The following is a 14,766-nucleotide window of genomic DNA, read 5'->3' as shown; positions in this document are numbered from 1 at the left end:
CAATCACAGAGGTCACATGACCTAAATGCCTGCCTCCTGGCTTTTAGAACAACTAACCTCTTCAATACCAGGCACTTTTACCCCCTTTCTACCCAGGCTCATTTTCAGCTTTTCAGCGCTGATGCACTTTGAATGACAATTTCATACAACACTGTACCCAAACTAAATTTTTATAATTTTGTTCACACAACTAGAGCTTTCTTTTGATGGTATTTAATCACCACAGGATTTTTTTTTTGCTAAATTACTGAAAAAAGACAAGTTTAAAAAAAACTAGTTTTTTATTGTTTCTGTTATAAAATTTTGCAAATAAATAATTGTTCTGCTACATTTCTTTGGTGAAAATAATCCAAATCAGCATTTATTATTAAGTCTATAGGAAAGTTATAGAGTTCACAAACTATGGTATATATCTGAATTAAATTGATTCATTCAGGTTTTTTTGTTATTAGTTGTAAGATTGGCCACAGCTAATCACCTGGCAGAGATGGGCTGACCAATCACAGCTAGTGACACAATTGTATACAATGGATGGCATGAAAGGAAGCCATCCATTGTTTACAATTGTCATGTGACCTGCTGTGATTGGTCGCATGGTACTGGCAACGGACCAGTATACAGATCTATCAATGGCTATGCCCAAGGTACACAGCCGGTGACAGATTTTGCCAAAGCACAGCCCCGCAGGCACGTGAGAGGCACAATCTGAAGGACGTCATATGACACCCACTCAGACCGACAAGAGTCCTGCTCTGCCATCATTTTGCTATTGGCCAGGTTGGAACAGATTAAACAACAGGGAGCGGGTCGGCACTAAATGGCTAAAAAACTACAAGTACCGTCAGCTGTCGGCTTGTAGTTCTCAATGAACTACCATGGCATTGTTGAGTTCTCTGGTAATTCACTGATACAATGTATGGGCAGACAGCTTACACTGACAGTCTGTAGGAGTCCTGTATGGCACCCATGACCTGCTCATCACGAGTGCAAATCTTTCCAGAATCTTACAAAAAAAGTTAAATGCACATTATTTTACTTGCAAAAAACGAGCATGTATTATTATTTTTTAAAGTGAACTTTAGTACTTTATAAGTAACTAACCTGGAATCAATATACAGACTAGGATTTCTAAATTCCACTGGCTGCAAGCTAATTCCAGGTCAATGACTCAAAGTACAGAAGCCAGGAAACTGCTATTTTCATAAAGAGAGTAGCAATGGCAGCCTGCATATTTCTCTCTGTAAAGTTTCCTCACAGAGGAAAAGACTAAATCATGTGTAACACCCTGCCTTAATAGTGCTTGCAGGATATTAAATAGACACAAGATGGCAGTGTCCTGCAGCCCAGTTATTCAGACTCTGTTGAAAAGCATTATGGGATTCATAAGTTGGTTTCAGAACTTTCGTATTTTACAGCAAGCTAACAAACTACAAATAAATACAGAAGCCCGAGAACCCGAGGACAGGAAGTGGATGGAGAGAGCTAGAGAGCAGGTGTAAAGGAAGACTGTGTGGGATGCCAGAGGTCCAGGTTGGGCCAGAGCGCAGAGAGTGGAGGAGAGAGGAGAAATCACTGAACCCTAACATCGCTGATATTGCTGACAAGTGTGGTGGACAGCCCTGTGAGCAGGCGGATCAGAGTTCTGCTGTCTAGAGAGATCTCTGAAGGAGGAATCACAAGGAACTGGGGGGGGGCATCTACAGAGAGACTGTCTGCTACCTGGCCAAAGCTACAGATTGGGTGAGAAAGTTCCACTTTCAAGCCATTTAAGTTGCAAGTAACACTACTCAATTCAGCTACTTCCCACCCATTTTGACTGACCTTGTTTTCCAAGTTACATGTGTTGAGACGCAGTTCTCCCGGCCTACTAGGTATTGCATTCCCAGCATATCCAATCACAAGAGCCTACCACAGTGTTTGCCTTCTGCAGGTCAAGCTGTATTAGTGCTTTCAACACGGCAAGCCTCATTCTCTAAAAGGCTCCTTCATTGCCGCAGTTTGCCACTGTGGTCTGAAGAGGAACTAATCCCTATAGAAGAGTTTAAGGGGACATTGGCCTATTTAACCTCCCTAGCGGTCTGATTATGTCAATATTTCTGTGCTCAAAGCAGTAAATTTTTTTTGTATGGAAATATGTTGTTTTCTTATTGTAGGCCTGTAGTTTTTAGGAATAATTCACTGAAATCTGTCCGAACAAGAGTCTAGTAAACATCCCGGGTATAATAAAATTTGAAACAGGAAATCATAAATTATAATATAATAATCATAAAAAATATTAATATAATAATAATAATAATAAAAAATTTAATTCAATAATGTAATCAAACCAAAAACACTGAAATTTGAGATAGAGCGCCAAGTTCGTGCATCACTGAGCTCAGTCGCAAAAATTTTTTCAGTGTCTGATGACGAATTTCCCCACGAATCATTATCACTCAATTCTGCAAGTGGTTCTGATTTACTATCGCTGTTCTCTAGCTGGTCTAAAACCGCTTTTGACCTAAAGGGATGCTTTTTGGACTCCGTGGATGTTTCTGTTTCCAGGCAGAAAGAACAGTAAAAATGCAGGCAGGGCACATGACAAAGCACTCGGGACAATATGTATGTGAAATGGTTTGATACAGTAATGTTATACTATGTGATTTTAGTGTATTTAGTGAATGTCATTTTTAAAAATGTTTAAATTTCCCGCCGGTTCCATCCTGTATGTCCCGACGCTCGAAGGGACCAGAACCCTAAAGACGGATTCCAGCATCAGCCGGAGGAGATGGCCGGGGACGCAGCAGGGGAGACATCGCAGGAGCGAAGGACAAGGTAAGTGCAAGAGGGAATCCCAGAGCAATGCTGCAGGGTAATCCCGAGTGTAGTTTGGGGTTACCACTTCTGGTACTGAAAGTTAACCTCGATCTACACTCAGGAATACCAACAGCGAGGTTAAGTGATGAGTTCTTCTTTCTCAAAATGAAATCCAGTCACCAACCCCTGAGAGACAAAAGTGAACTAGCCTCTCTGTTTTGTAGTTTTTTTCTTTGCTCACTGGGGAAGAAATATCTCAGGATTGGGATTACCGTTTAAATTCTGAATTGTAGGACATCCAGAACTGATTTAGATCGTGCTGTGTTGTGACTCTTATTTGATGTTATTAGGAGTGATAACAGTTATTTCATACACATATTTGTTGCCTTACTGTACTTACTTTTGACCTGAATACAACCAAAATATCAGTTCACTGTAAACTGTGTTTGAGTCTATTTCATGGTTGCAGTCAGAGGGTTCTTCTAGCCAGAGAGGTTTAAGGTGGTGTCAGCAGGGGTTGGGCTTTCAGAGCCGGGGTCAGGCAAAACAGGAAATCCAAAAATAACTCAGCAGCCCCTGAGGGGGTAGTGCTACATATGTATACAGTGCAGGGGCTTGCACGCATTAACAGCCCTCTTCATGTACAAGCCAGGACCCCACAAACACACTTTAAACCAGAGATCTAGTATGAAAAATTGGATACTTCCTGGCAACATCAAAGGCTGACGCAATTCCTTACACTTCTAGAATACTGCTTTTAGCCAGTTATTAGGACAAGCAATAAGAAAGTGAAGAGGGTGTTCTTCATTACTACCAAGGTGTTAGCATTTGCAGATTAGAATATTGTGGGTTTCAGGGCTTCTTGGCCACACTTTAGGGGCTCCAAGCATGTGCAGTTACCTCTATGCACATGTACTGTATGAATGAATTTACATTTTCTTTTTTTTTTCCTTACCATTGTGCTTTAGTCTTGACCTTGAGCCTAGATATATACTACTATAAAGAAAAACAAATTGTCAGCATTTTGTATATTGTAAGTGGGCCAAAGTGTGTGTGTTCACTGTAAAAATAACAAATTCAAAGTAGAAATTATAGTCAGTGATGGAACTACTGCCATAGAAGCCACTATGGGGCCCGAAAGGAGGGAGACCCAAGGATTACGATGGACTAGGGATAGGCAGCAGATGCAGTGAATGGCCATGTAGTCTTTTGAGGCTGCTCATCCATCCAGCCACTACTGCCCACCATGCTTCTTCCAGTGGACTAGTGCCATGTGCTAATAACAAAGTTCAGGCCAGTGTGGCAGCAGTGTAGGAGAGTGTGGATACCTATCCCTACATTCTGTTTCTGGTTATGTGATGAAGCACAACATGACAGAATTGCAAAGGAAGTTTGTGATAGACTTCCTCAGTATGTTCGCTGGCACCCACATGTGGAGTCTGACAATGATGTGGAGGAGGCAAATAGAAAGAGGATATGATCTGGGGTCTCAAGGGATTAAAGAGAGAAGCTGATCTGAGGGCTAAAGTGGTTAAAGGGAGGGCCCATCTGTGGTCTGAAGGGATAAAGGAATGGTGATCTAAAGTCTGAAGGGGTTATAGAAGAGACTGATCTGTAGTCTGAAAGGGCTAAGAGGGGCTGACCTATGGTATAAAGGTGTTAGGTAGAAATAATCGGTGTCTTTGCGAAGGGTCCCTCCCGAACCCCTTATATTCAGCATGTCAGTGCTCCCTGACATCTGATTCCTCCTCTGCAGCCACATTGAAATCTGAGGTGCTGGAAACCATGGTAAGCTGTGACATCACCCTCTCATATATATGATAATGCTTGATCCTGGTGATTTTTTTGAGCTTTGTCAGGAGAGGAGGTCAGATGGTCCCCCATACTAGTAAGCTCTGAGTAGTATGTCGCAAGGTGTGGAGGAGCAGTGAAACAGCACTGGCAAGGAATATATAACTGGGTAAGGGTTGGCATTTTGCAGAAACACTGTCAATTTGCCCCTTGTTGGCAAGGTGTCCTTTCCGCTTTAAATTAGTTATAGTTAAAAGGTACTTCTAACACACTGCACTAATACTGGTTGCAGGATGTTAATTAAACACAAGATGGCAGTGTTTTGCCGTTCAGTTATCCAGACTTTGTTAAAGCAAAGCTTTGTTAAACTTGTATGCTGGTATCTGGACTTCTGCACTCAGACAAGGAGTGAACATACTATATACCCCAGACCATCACAAGTTGCAAGTGACTGCGTTTATTTCAGTTGTTCAATTAAGTACACTTTACACCACAGATCATCACATTGAGACCCAAACTGCCTAGCCCATTTAGTATTATGGCCTTCTACTTTAGTGTCTCACTATAATCCTGAAACTGCAGGAATCTGGCTACTGCACATGCCCACCTGCAGACAGGATTACACTAGTATCTCAGTTCAAGCCTCTTCCTGCTTCAAAGGAACTTGCTTCATCAAGACTAGTTCACCATCCTTAGGGGTTCAACCTTTGCTGAAGTTTGCTTCCACCCCTTCATTTCAATTTCAGCCAATTCTTGCCTTCATCTTCTGTGTTAAAGAGACCTTCTCCAGTTTCAACACCACTACAAAAAGGTGAAACTTTCTGTGGCCATACCATCTTGAGGAAATCTTGCTTTTACACAAGAAGGGATTCTGAACCTTAATGTGCACCATCTAGGGCCCCATCAAGCGCACAGACAATCTGTCACCATTCTTTGATGAGATACAGAAGGGGACACTACTGCTTATAAAGGGACACTACTGCTTATAAAAAAAAGTGTTCATCTCAAGGGTTAAACCCAGTTACCAGCAACTGAGAACCCAAAATTGAGTAAACCCTGGTTCACACCAGTGCGGCTTTGAAATTACGCTACTTCAGTGCAATATCAGAGCTGCCAATCAGTGTGATTTTGATGTGTGATTTTGCAACTTCATTTAACAGATGTCAATGCAAGTTGCAATGAAATCGCAGAAAAGTAGCGAACCTTTTCCAAACTCGCAAACCTCAGTGGCAATGATTTGAAAGGTTCCATTGCCACAAATAGGGTGTGAGTTGTCAAGCGATTTTGAACTGACAAATCGCATTGGTGTGAACCAGGGCTTAGCCTGACATCTGGATAGTTCATGTCAGCTCACTTGGGGAGAGATATCTCAGAAGCTGTAATTGATGTTTAAGTTCTGATCCTGCAGGACAATTGGATTTGCTGAAAGTGATACTGTGTTATATTACTTTGCTGAACCTTTTAGAGTGATTAATTTTTTTTCTCATATGCACATCTTCTGTCATTCTTGTTGTGCTTGCACTCGGTATACTCTGACCTCAATACAATAAGAATTATTGTTCACCTTAAACCGTCTGTTTATTTTTTGGTTCAAAGCCAGGGAGACTTCCTGGTCAAGGTTTCATAGGTTTCAAGGGGCTGTACTTCCAAAGAATAAACATATGACAGATTTCTTTTTTTCTTTTAGGTTCTCTGGCTGGATGAGATCCACCCTATCCTTCCACACAGATGTACTTACCTCAATATCATCACGACGTCCTCTTTAGTCCTTCATCCTTCCTTCATCCTTCCTTCATCCATCCTTCAGACAAAACTGCCATAGTACTTAGAGTGTTGTACAGCAGTGTGTGTTTATCTTTTAGGGGTCCTAACAAAAATTGTACTACAGGGGCCTATGACTTCTTATTATGCCCCTGTTTATTGGTGTATATGCTAATGACATTGATGTACACATATAAAGTATCGATATGGACAGTTAATATTGTTGAGCTCAGAGTGGCAATAGCCACGATGCTGAAGCTTTAAATTTCAGGATAATATTTTTTTTCCTGCTTGGAACGTACATACAATGCACGGGGCACAGCTATAAAACAGAGACTTCACTGAAGTTTTTCCTGTTTTTTTGTGTTGCTCATAATTTTACTAAATGAAACATGATGGTACAAACATCTTGGGAGTGCTGAAGCTTTAAATTTCAGGATAATATGTATTTTTCTGCTTGGAAAGTACATACAATGCACAGGGCACAGCTACAAAACAGAGAGACTTCACTAAAATTTTTTCAGTTTTTTTGTGTTGGTCATAATTTTACTAAATGAAACATGGTTAAAAAAAAACTTGGGAGTGCAAATCAGTTCTTTAATGTTGTAGACAACCAAACTAAAAAAAAAAAACAAAACACCATACAAGTGTAATCTAGGCAATATATTTACATTCCACCTATAGATTTAATATGAACCCAGCTGAAACAACAAACATACTGGCTTCTTTTGGAACCCAGCACTTTATGAGTTATCATTTCATCCAGCTCTCTGGCAGCAGAGGGTTCAAGAGAAAGCCATACCAGCTGCCAGGCCCCCTAGCTAGAGATAGCTGTTGCGGTCGCGCAAAACTGTGCTGAAGGGCCAGGAACGAGTGTTCCGCATGATGGGAGAGTCATTAGGCAATGAGCCATATTACAGAGCACTGTTATCAGGAGTAAAACAGACGCGCTGGGTGTTATGAAGCACAGCCAAGTGTGAGCCTTGCCCCCAGGGCTCTATTACACTAAGATAACCATACACCCTGCAGTGGCCTTATTGCCATCATAAAACATCTTTATTACAGAGGAGATACCCACAACCCCTCTTCCTGCCAGAGGGGCATCAACAGGTGAGCTAGGCAAGGTCAGTTTAACCCTTTCCAAAATGGAACGGGAATGCTTAATATTTGTAAATGTAAATGTCTACATTAATGCTGTACTTAGTAAAGTGACACTCACAGAGTTCTATTTTTATTTAGCATTTATCTTTTTACAAGTACTGTAGTTTTATGACTGATCTAAGTGTGTTTGTATGCATACGTCTTTTATCATTTGTGAAGTAGGCTAAAACATATATGTCCTTTTACATGTTTGTAACCTTTACCTGTGTAAAAGAAAACCATTATTTATAAAGAATGTATAAAATATATGTTCATCATAATATATTTTATTTTATTCTCTAGAATTAGAAAAACTACAACTATAAATAACAAGATAAGGACTCCTAACAAGATTAGCAAGATTAGATAAAACAGCAAAACCAGCTTTTGCTGCAATATTCACCTTCAGTCCACAATTTTCGGCCACAATGATTTTTGTCTGCTGCTAAAATGTTGTCAGACTGATGGCCAGCATCGTTTAGCCCAGTTCCTTTGAGCCCAAGTTGTCGTGGACCCATCGCAGCCTGTGACTTGACAGTAAAAGATGAAACAGCACAGTGATGAGCTCTGTCACACTACCTTCTCCTATTAGCATGCTTCTTGTCTGCACATTAACTGATTACAACTGATAACAGAAATATTTAAATTACTTTTTTTTCATAAAATACCCTCAGATTATTTGGTAAAAAGTTACAAAAACTTTTTACTAAGCACATATAGGGTCTTTACTGGTTTACAGATCACTTACAGTACCCAACTAAATATTAAAAGTGATAAGGACTGGAATGAAGCCATGACGAGTCATTAATAGGAAGAAAGACAAGGTAATCATATACAACAGAGCATAAAAATTGCAGAGCAAAAATATTACAGGTAAACATTTTATAAACATGATTCTGCATTTTAACACATGGAGCAATGATTAAAGTACTGATCCTTAGCAGTTAACCATGCATCCTGTTTTACTGATTTAAAAGTTGACTGGTTAGCATGTGTTATTGCATTGTCTATATTGTTATTGCCAAGAATAGTAATGAGCAATTCGGGCAAACAAGTGAGAGAGTTAAAGTGGTTCTTCAGCCCCTCCAAAAGAGTTAAAAGTCAGCAGGTAAAAATACTCTAGTTAAATACAAGAAAAACTGTTGAAGAAATGTTATCTGCTAAAAGTCCATAAAACGTTCATGAGGAAAGTCCAGCATCAATATACTAGTATAAGTGTAGAGCAGGTGGTAAATACAGCATCAGTGGCAGCACCCTTGAGAGCGAAGCATGAACATTGTAGGCAGGGGCGTCCCTAGGCAGGTGCAGGGGGTGCACGCCCCACTGGGTGACACCTTTTCCACAGGGTGACACCGTACCGGCTCCACCAGGGGCGGACTGACTATTCGGGCAGTGCCTGAGGGCCTGGTGTCACTACAGGGCCCCATGAGAGGCTCAGTCCGCCCCTATATGTGCCGCTTCTGAAATAAGCAGGCATTGAGGGTTCGGACAGTGAGGCAGGCACTTCGGACATCTCTCCTCCTCGGAGTTTCAGCAGAGGGGCGGGTCCACATCCCTGCCACGTGTGCTGAATTCGGAGAGCTGGAGGGGGCGGGCAGAGTATGCTACAGGTCAGTGTGTAATCTCCCGACCCTGGTGATAGCACTAGCATAGCATAGAGAGAGAGAGGAGGACTTGCTTTAAAACTTACCTTTTCGTGGAGCTTGTGGAGAGATCAGTTAACCCCGTATAGGTTGCAAGCCAACGATCCCCGCAGGATGGAACCGATCTGCGGATTGGGAAGGATAATGGATCGGACTCCGATCCCTTAAGCTCAATCTGCAGATCCGATCCATCCTGTGGGGATCATCGGAGGGGTGTCACCAAGTGATACCGCACCGGGTGACACCAACCCTAGGGACGCCACTGACCGGAGGCAAATAGGAAAAAGCACAGAGGAGTGCCAGACTCAGTGCAGCATTAAAAATACCTTGATTTTTGGCTTTAAAGAGATCCATTCCCAAGACCATTCTGTAAAAGTCTGCCTTGTGAATACATCCAAAAGCCCCAAGACTTATTCTTGGTGCTGCCATCTTGGATGTGATGTCAAGAGCCCAGAGCTGTTTCTCACGTAACACTCCAGAGTATTCCCATTCACTACTCCCCCAGCTGCTAAATAAAAATGCAAAGAGGTGATGGTGGGGGTGGATCAGCTGGGCCAGCACAGAGAGCAATTAGACAAACCTAGAAGAGAGGGCTATGACATGCAAAGTGAGAGTAAGCTGAGCAAGGGCATTATCTTTTCTGGAATAGTTAAATTTTCTAGCAAGTTCAAAGATACATTGCAGGTGTAAAAAATTCAGTTATAGAAAGCAAAAGACACATAAACATTTCAAATACTTGAGTGTTCTATGCCTTTACCTTAATTTGTTTTAAGTTATTGAGGGGGTCTCTTTTTCCACTGGGAGCTCTGACTATCTTCCTACTCTTCCTATTTCACAAAAATGATCTAATGATCAGTAGTCTCACAGTGCAAGCACAATATGCTACTGTCAGGATACAAATCTAATCCTAGAAATAGTTTTCTAGACAACTATCCACTGCTATTATTCAACAAATAAAGAAGAAATGGCTACACTGGTGCAAATGCAAATTGTAGTGCTTGTGAAGATTTTGTAATCAATTATTGATTTTGATCAAATCTTTTGAAATAATTACATATTGTACCTAAAATAAATTATAACACTTTAAACGGCCTTGAAAGTATTTTATTCCTTGCAATTAAAGTTGAGAACTGTTAGGAGTGCCTCACACACTCACACGCTGCAGATACCCATCTCCCTGTAGCCAGCTCAGCTGCCATCTCTACCTGGCCTGCATTGGTTGTCGTTCAACAGGTCCTGCTTTGCCAGTGATGTCCTGATTGGCCACCAGCTGTACTCGCACAGACAGCTTTCTCCTTTCTAAGCAGCAGTTGGCTCAAATTGCTCTGCCTCTTCCACCCTGATAGAACTAGGTTGCCCTATTAAAGCATTAGAATCCCAAAGCTCTGTTCTTGTGTTAGTTCTCTCTACACTGTCTCTGATTGTGTTTCTCTGATCCTTAATTATGACCCTAGCTAGCCTGTCCCTGGATTACACTCTTGTCTGCTGCCTGCCCTGGCCTCTGCCTGTCTGTGGATTACTCTCTGGTCTGCTGCCTGCCCTGATCTCTGCCTGTTTCTGGATTATGCTTACTCTCTGCCACCTGCCCTGACTTTTACTTAACCCTGGATTACAAAACTGACTCTTTTCAGCTTTGACTTCTGCCTGCCTCTGGATATCTCTACTGGCTACTCAGCTGCTGAAACATCAATCCACACTTCCCTCCCTGAAGGACCTCAGATATTCTTTTTGATATCTTTGCTTTGTCCCTTGTACCACTTGGCCAGATACTTGTCAGGAACCATGAACCAGGCGGAGTTAAAATCACACCTTTAATCAAATAGCAAATATAACATAGATTAGGAACGTAGTCAAAACAAAAGCCAGGATTTGGATGCCAGTGCGGGTAATCAGACAAGCCAGGGTCAGGAAACCAGAGGTCAGTGTAGTCAGGAGCCAAGAATCAGGAACAGGAACTGGAAGAGAAGTCAGCAAGACCGAATTGTACACAGGAACACACTGGAGATTTTAGACCACACAAGGGCAAAGAGGAAATGAGCTAAGCTGCTGAAATAGCAAAAAGGGCTGGCTGTAGGCTGGACTAATGCCACAGGTAATGTTATTCAGGTGAGTCACCGTGGAAACAGTGAGTGGCTGGTAATTAACCGACAGCTGAGCAGCTTCTGAGCACTGAAAGAAAGGAGCTTCTCATTAAGTAGCAGGAACCTAGCCCTGATAGTACCAATTCCTTAATGACTCCTCCTCCCTTTCCTCTCTCTGATCACAATCTTATCACCTTCACAGTGTCCTCATTTTCAAACACCTATCCCTCCAAGCAGCAACCTCCACAACCTTAACCCTTCTCTGTTCCACTCTGCAACTGACCGCCTCTGTAACAGAATCTCTCCCCTGTTCTGCCCTGACCTGACCACTTCTGTCTACAACAGTTCATCCACACTAGACTCACTTGCTCCTCTAACCACACAAGTATCAGTCCCCGATCATTACAACCGTGGCAGACTGACGATACCAGAAATCTTAAGAGACATAGTTTTGCACTGGAGCGACTGTGGCTTAAAACCAAATCCCAGCAAGCATTCACCCTATATAAATCTGCTTTCTTAAAATACAATTCCTCCCTCCATGCTGCCAAACAAGCCTACTTTGTCACTCTTATTAATACCTTGTCATCCAGTCCTCGTCATCTCTTCTCTACTTTTAACGCTCTACTTTCTCCACCTCCACCTAGTAACTCACTCACTGCTTCCAAGATTGCCAATCATTTAAGAAAGATTGATGCAATTCATAGGGGCATCTCCACTACACAGATATCTATCCCACTTAGCATACCTTACACTAAACCTCCCTCAACACTTTCCACTTTTTGACCTTGCTACTACCCCCTGGATCCTGTCCCCTCACAACTACTACGGTCACCCTCTTCTTCTATTCTATGCTCCATCACTCACATCTTCAATCTCTCCCTCTCTACTGGCACCTTCTCCTCCCCTCTAAAGCATGCACAGATCACTCCCATACTTAAAAAGCCCTTGCTGGACCCCACTAATCTGAACAATTTAAGACCCATCTCACTGCTCCCGTTTACCTCTAAACTCTTAGAATGCTTAGTATACAATCGTTTGAGCTCCTACCTCACTGACAACAATCTTCTTGACCCTTTACAGTGTGGCTTTCACTCACTACACTCCACTGAACTGCCCTACTAAGACTCACTAATGATTTACAAACTGTTAAAACCAATGGCTGCTACTCCATACTCTTACTACTTGACCTCTCTGCAGCTTTTGATATGGTTGACCATCCTCTCCTGCTCAAAAAATTCCACTCTCTTGGCCTCTGCTCTCTCCTGGTTCTCCTCCTACCTATCGCAGCACTCCTTCAGTGTTACCTATAAATCTGTTTCCTCCTCTCTACTTCCTCTCTTTCTGTAGGGGTCCCTCAAGGTTCTGTCCTTGGATCCCTTCTCTTCTCCATCTGCACCTCCTCCCTTGGTCACTTGGTAAACTCCCATGTCTTTAAGTACCATCTCTATGCTGATGACACACAAATATATCTTTCTACTTTTCACCTCACCCCTTCAGTCTCCTTTCACATTACTAACCTACTAAGTGACATATCAGCATGGATGTCACTCCACTTCATCAAACTAAATCTTTCTAAAACGGAGCTCATACTATTCCCTCCCCTGACTTCTCCATCAAGATCAATAATACAACCATCAGACCCTCTCCTCATGCCAGGGTACTAGGTGTAATCCTAGACTCCCATATGTCCTTTCAGCCCCAAATCCAATCACTGTCCAAATCTTGTAGACTTCACCTCCACAACATCTCCAAGATGAGGGCTGAGGAATTTCCACTAAAAGCAAAGGAAAAGGGGAGCTCCGCTTCCAACTCTGATGAGCAAGTTTGCTACAGTACTGTCTCCCTTATATTGTAAAGCGTTTCGCAAACTGTTGGCTCTATAGAAATACTGTATAGCAATAATAATAATAATAATAATAGTAATGCAATTGAGACCCCTATAATCGATACAGGGTCTCAGTTTACCACTTTTCTCTGGCAGGAGAGGAGGATTTGCGGATGAACCCCTGAGATTGTGAATCCACAAAATACTCCTCCATAGCCTTATCCTCCATGACAGACAGAGGGTAAACCTGGCCACCAGGAGGAATTGCACCATATTGAAGATCAATTGTGCAGTCAAAAGGCCGATGGGGCCTGACCTTTGTCAGAGACATGAGAGAATTTAAAGTACTCCTCTGGCAAAGAAGAGATTGGAAATGTGCACAAGACCCTACTCACTCTCTGAAAGTATTAGAGCATTATGGGGACCATGACAGAACCTCATCTCTATGCCAATCACATGAAGGATTGTGCTTCTGTAACCAAGGATAACCAATGACAACTGAGTAATGATGTGAAGGAAATACTTGGAATTGGATTATCTCATGGTGAAGAGCACCTACAGTGGGGATCGAAAGTTTAGGCACCCCAGCTAAAAATTTGTATTAATGTGCATAAAGAAGCCAAGGAAAGATGGAAAAATCTCCAAAAGGCATCAAATTACAGATTAGACATTCTTATAAAATGTCAACAAAAGTTAGATTTTATTTCCATCATTTACACTTTCAAAATAACAGAAAACAAAAAAATGGCGTCTGCAAAAGTTTGGGCACCCTGCAGAGTTAATATCTTGTACTGCCCCCTTTGGCAAGTATCACAGCTTGTAAATGCTTTTTGTAGCCAGCCAAGAGTCTTTCAATTCTTGTTTGAGGTATCTTTGCCCATTCTTCCTTACAAAAGTCTTCCAGTTCTTTGAGATTTCTGGGCTGTCTGTCACGCACTGCTCTTTTAAGGTCTATCCATAGATTTTCAATTATGTTGAGGTCAGGAGATTGTGAAGGCCATGGCAAAACCTTCAGTTTACGCCTCTTGATGTAATCCCCCGTGGATTTCGAGGTGTGTTTAGGATCATTATCCATTTGTAGAAGCCATCCTCTCTTTAACTTCAGCTTTTTCACAGATGGCATCAAGTTACCATCCAAAATTTGCTGAAAATTTATTGAATCCATTTTTCCTTCTACTCGTGAGATGTTCCCTGTGCCACTGGCTGCAACACAACCCCAAAGCATGATTAATCCAACCCCATGCTTAACAGTTGGACAGAGGTTCTTTTCATTAAATTCTGTGCCCCTTCTTCTCCAAACGTACCTTTGCTCATTCCGGCCAAAAAGTTCAATTTTAACCTCATCGGTCCACAGAACTTGTTTCCAAAATGCATCAGACTTGTCTATATGTTCATTTGCAAAGTTCAAACGATGATTTTTGTGGTGAGGATGTAGAAGAGGTTTTCTTCTGATGACTCTTCCATGAAGACAATATTTGTACAAGTATCTCTTTATAGTGGAATAGTGTACCACAACTCCAGTGTCTGCCAGATCTTTCTGGAGGGATCATGCTGTCAAAAGTGGGTTTTAAATTGTTTTTCTCACAATCCTGCGAGCTGTTCTGTCTGATATTTTTCATGGTCTTCCAGATCTTGCTTTAACTTCCACTATTCCTGATAACTGCCATTTCTTAATTACATTCCGAACAGAGGATATTGACATCTGAAAACGCTTTGCTATCATCTT

General features: G+C 41.8%; 1 long non-coding RNA gene across 1 annotated transcript; it reads left to right on the top strand.

The window, feature by feature from the left end:
- The first annotated feature begins 6,987 nt into the window (after positions 1-6,987).
- LOC149467672 (uncharacterized) lies at positions 6,988-10,223 on the top strand. Its single transcript, XR_016311896.1, has 2 exons — positions 6,988-7,458; positions 7,792-10,223. It is a non-coding gene; the product is annotated as an uncharacterized LOC149467672 (long non-coding RNA).
- The last annotated feature ends 4,543 nt before the right edge of the window (positions 10,224-14,766 follow it).

The sequence above is a fragment of the Staurois parvus genome, unplaced genomic scaffold (genome assembly GCF_062004578.1).
Source record: "Staurois parvus isolate SC_StPar_1 unplaced genomic scaffold, SC_StPar_1.0 ptg000104l, whole genome shotgun sequence".
NCBI lineage: Eukaryota > Metazoa > Chordata > Amphibia > Anura > Ranidae > Staurois > Staurois parvus.
Note: the sequence above shows the minus strand (reverse complement) of the source record. Positions and strands in the feature narration are given on the sequence as shown.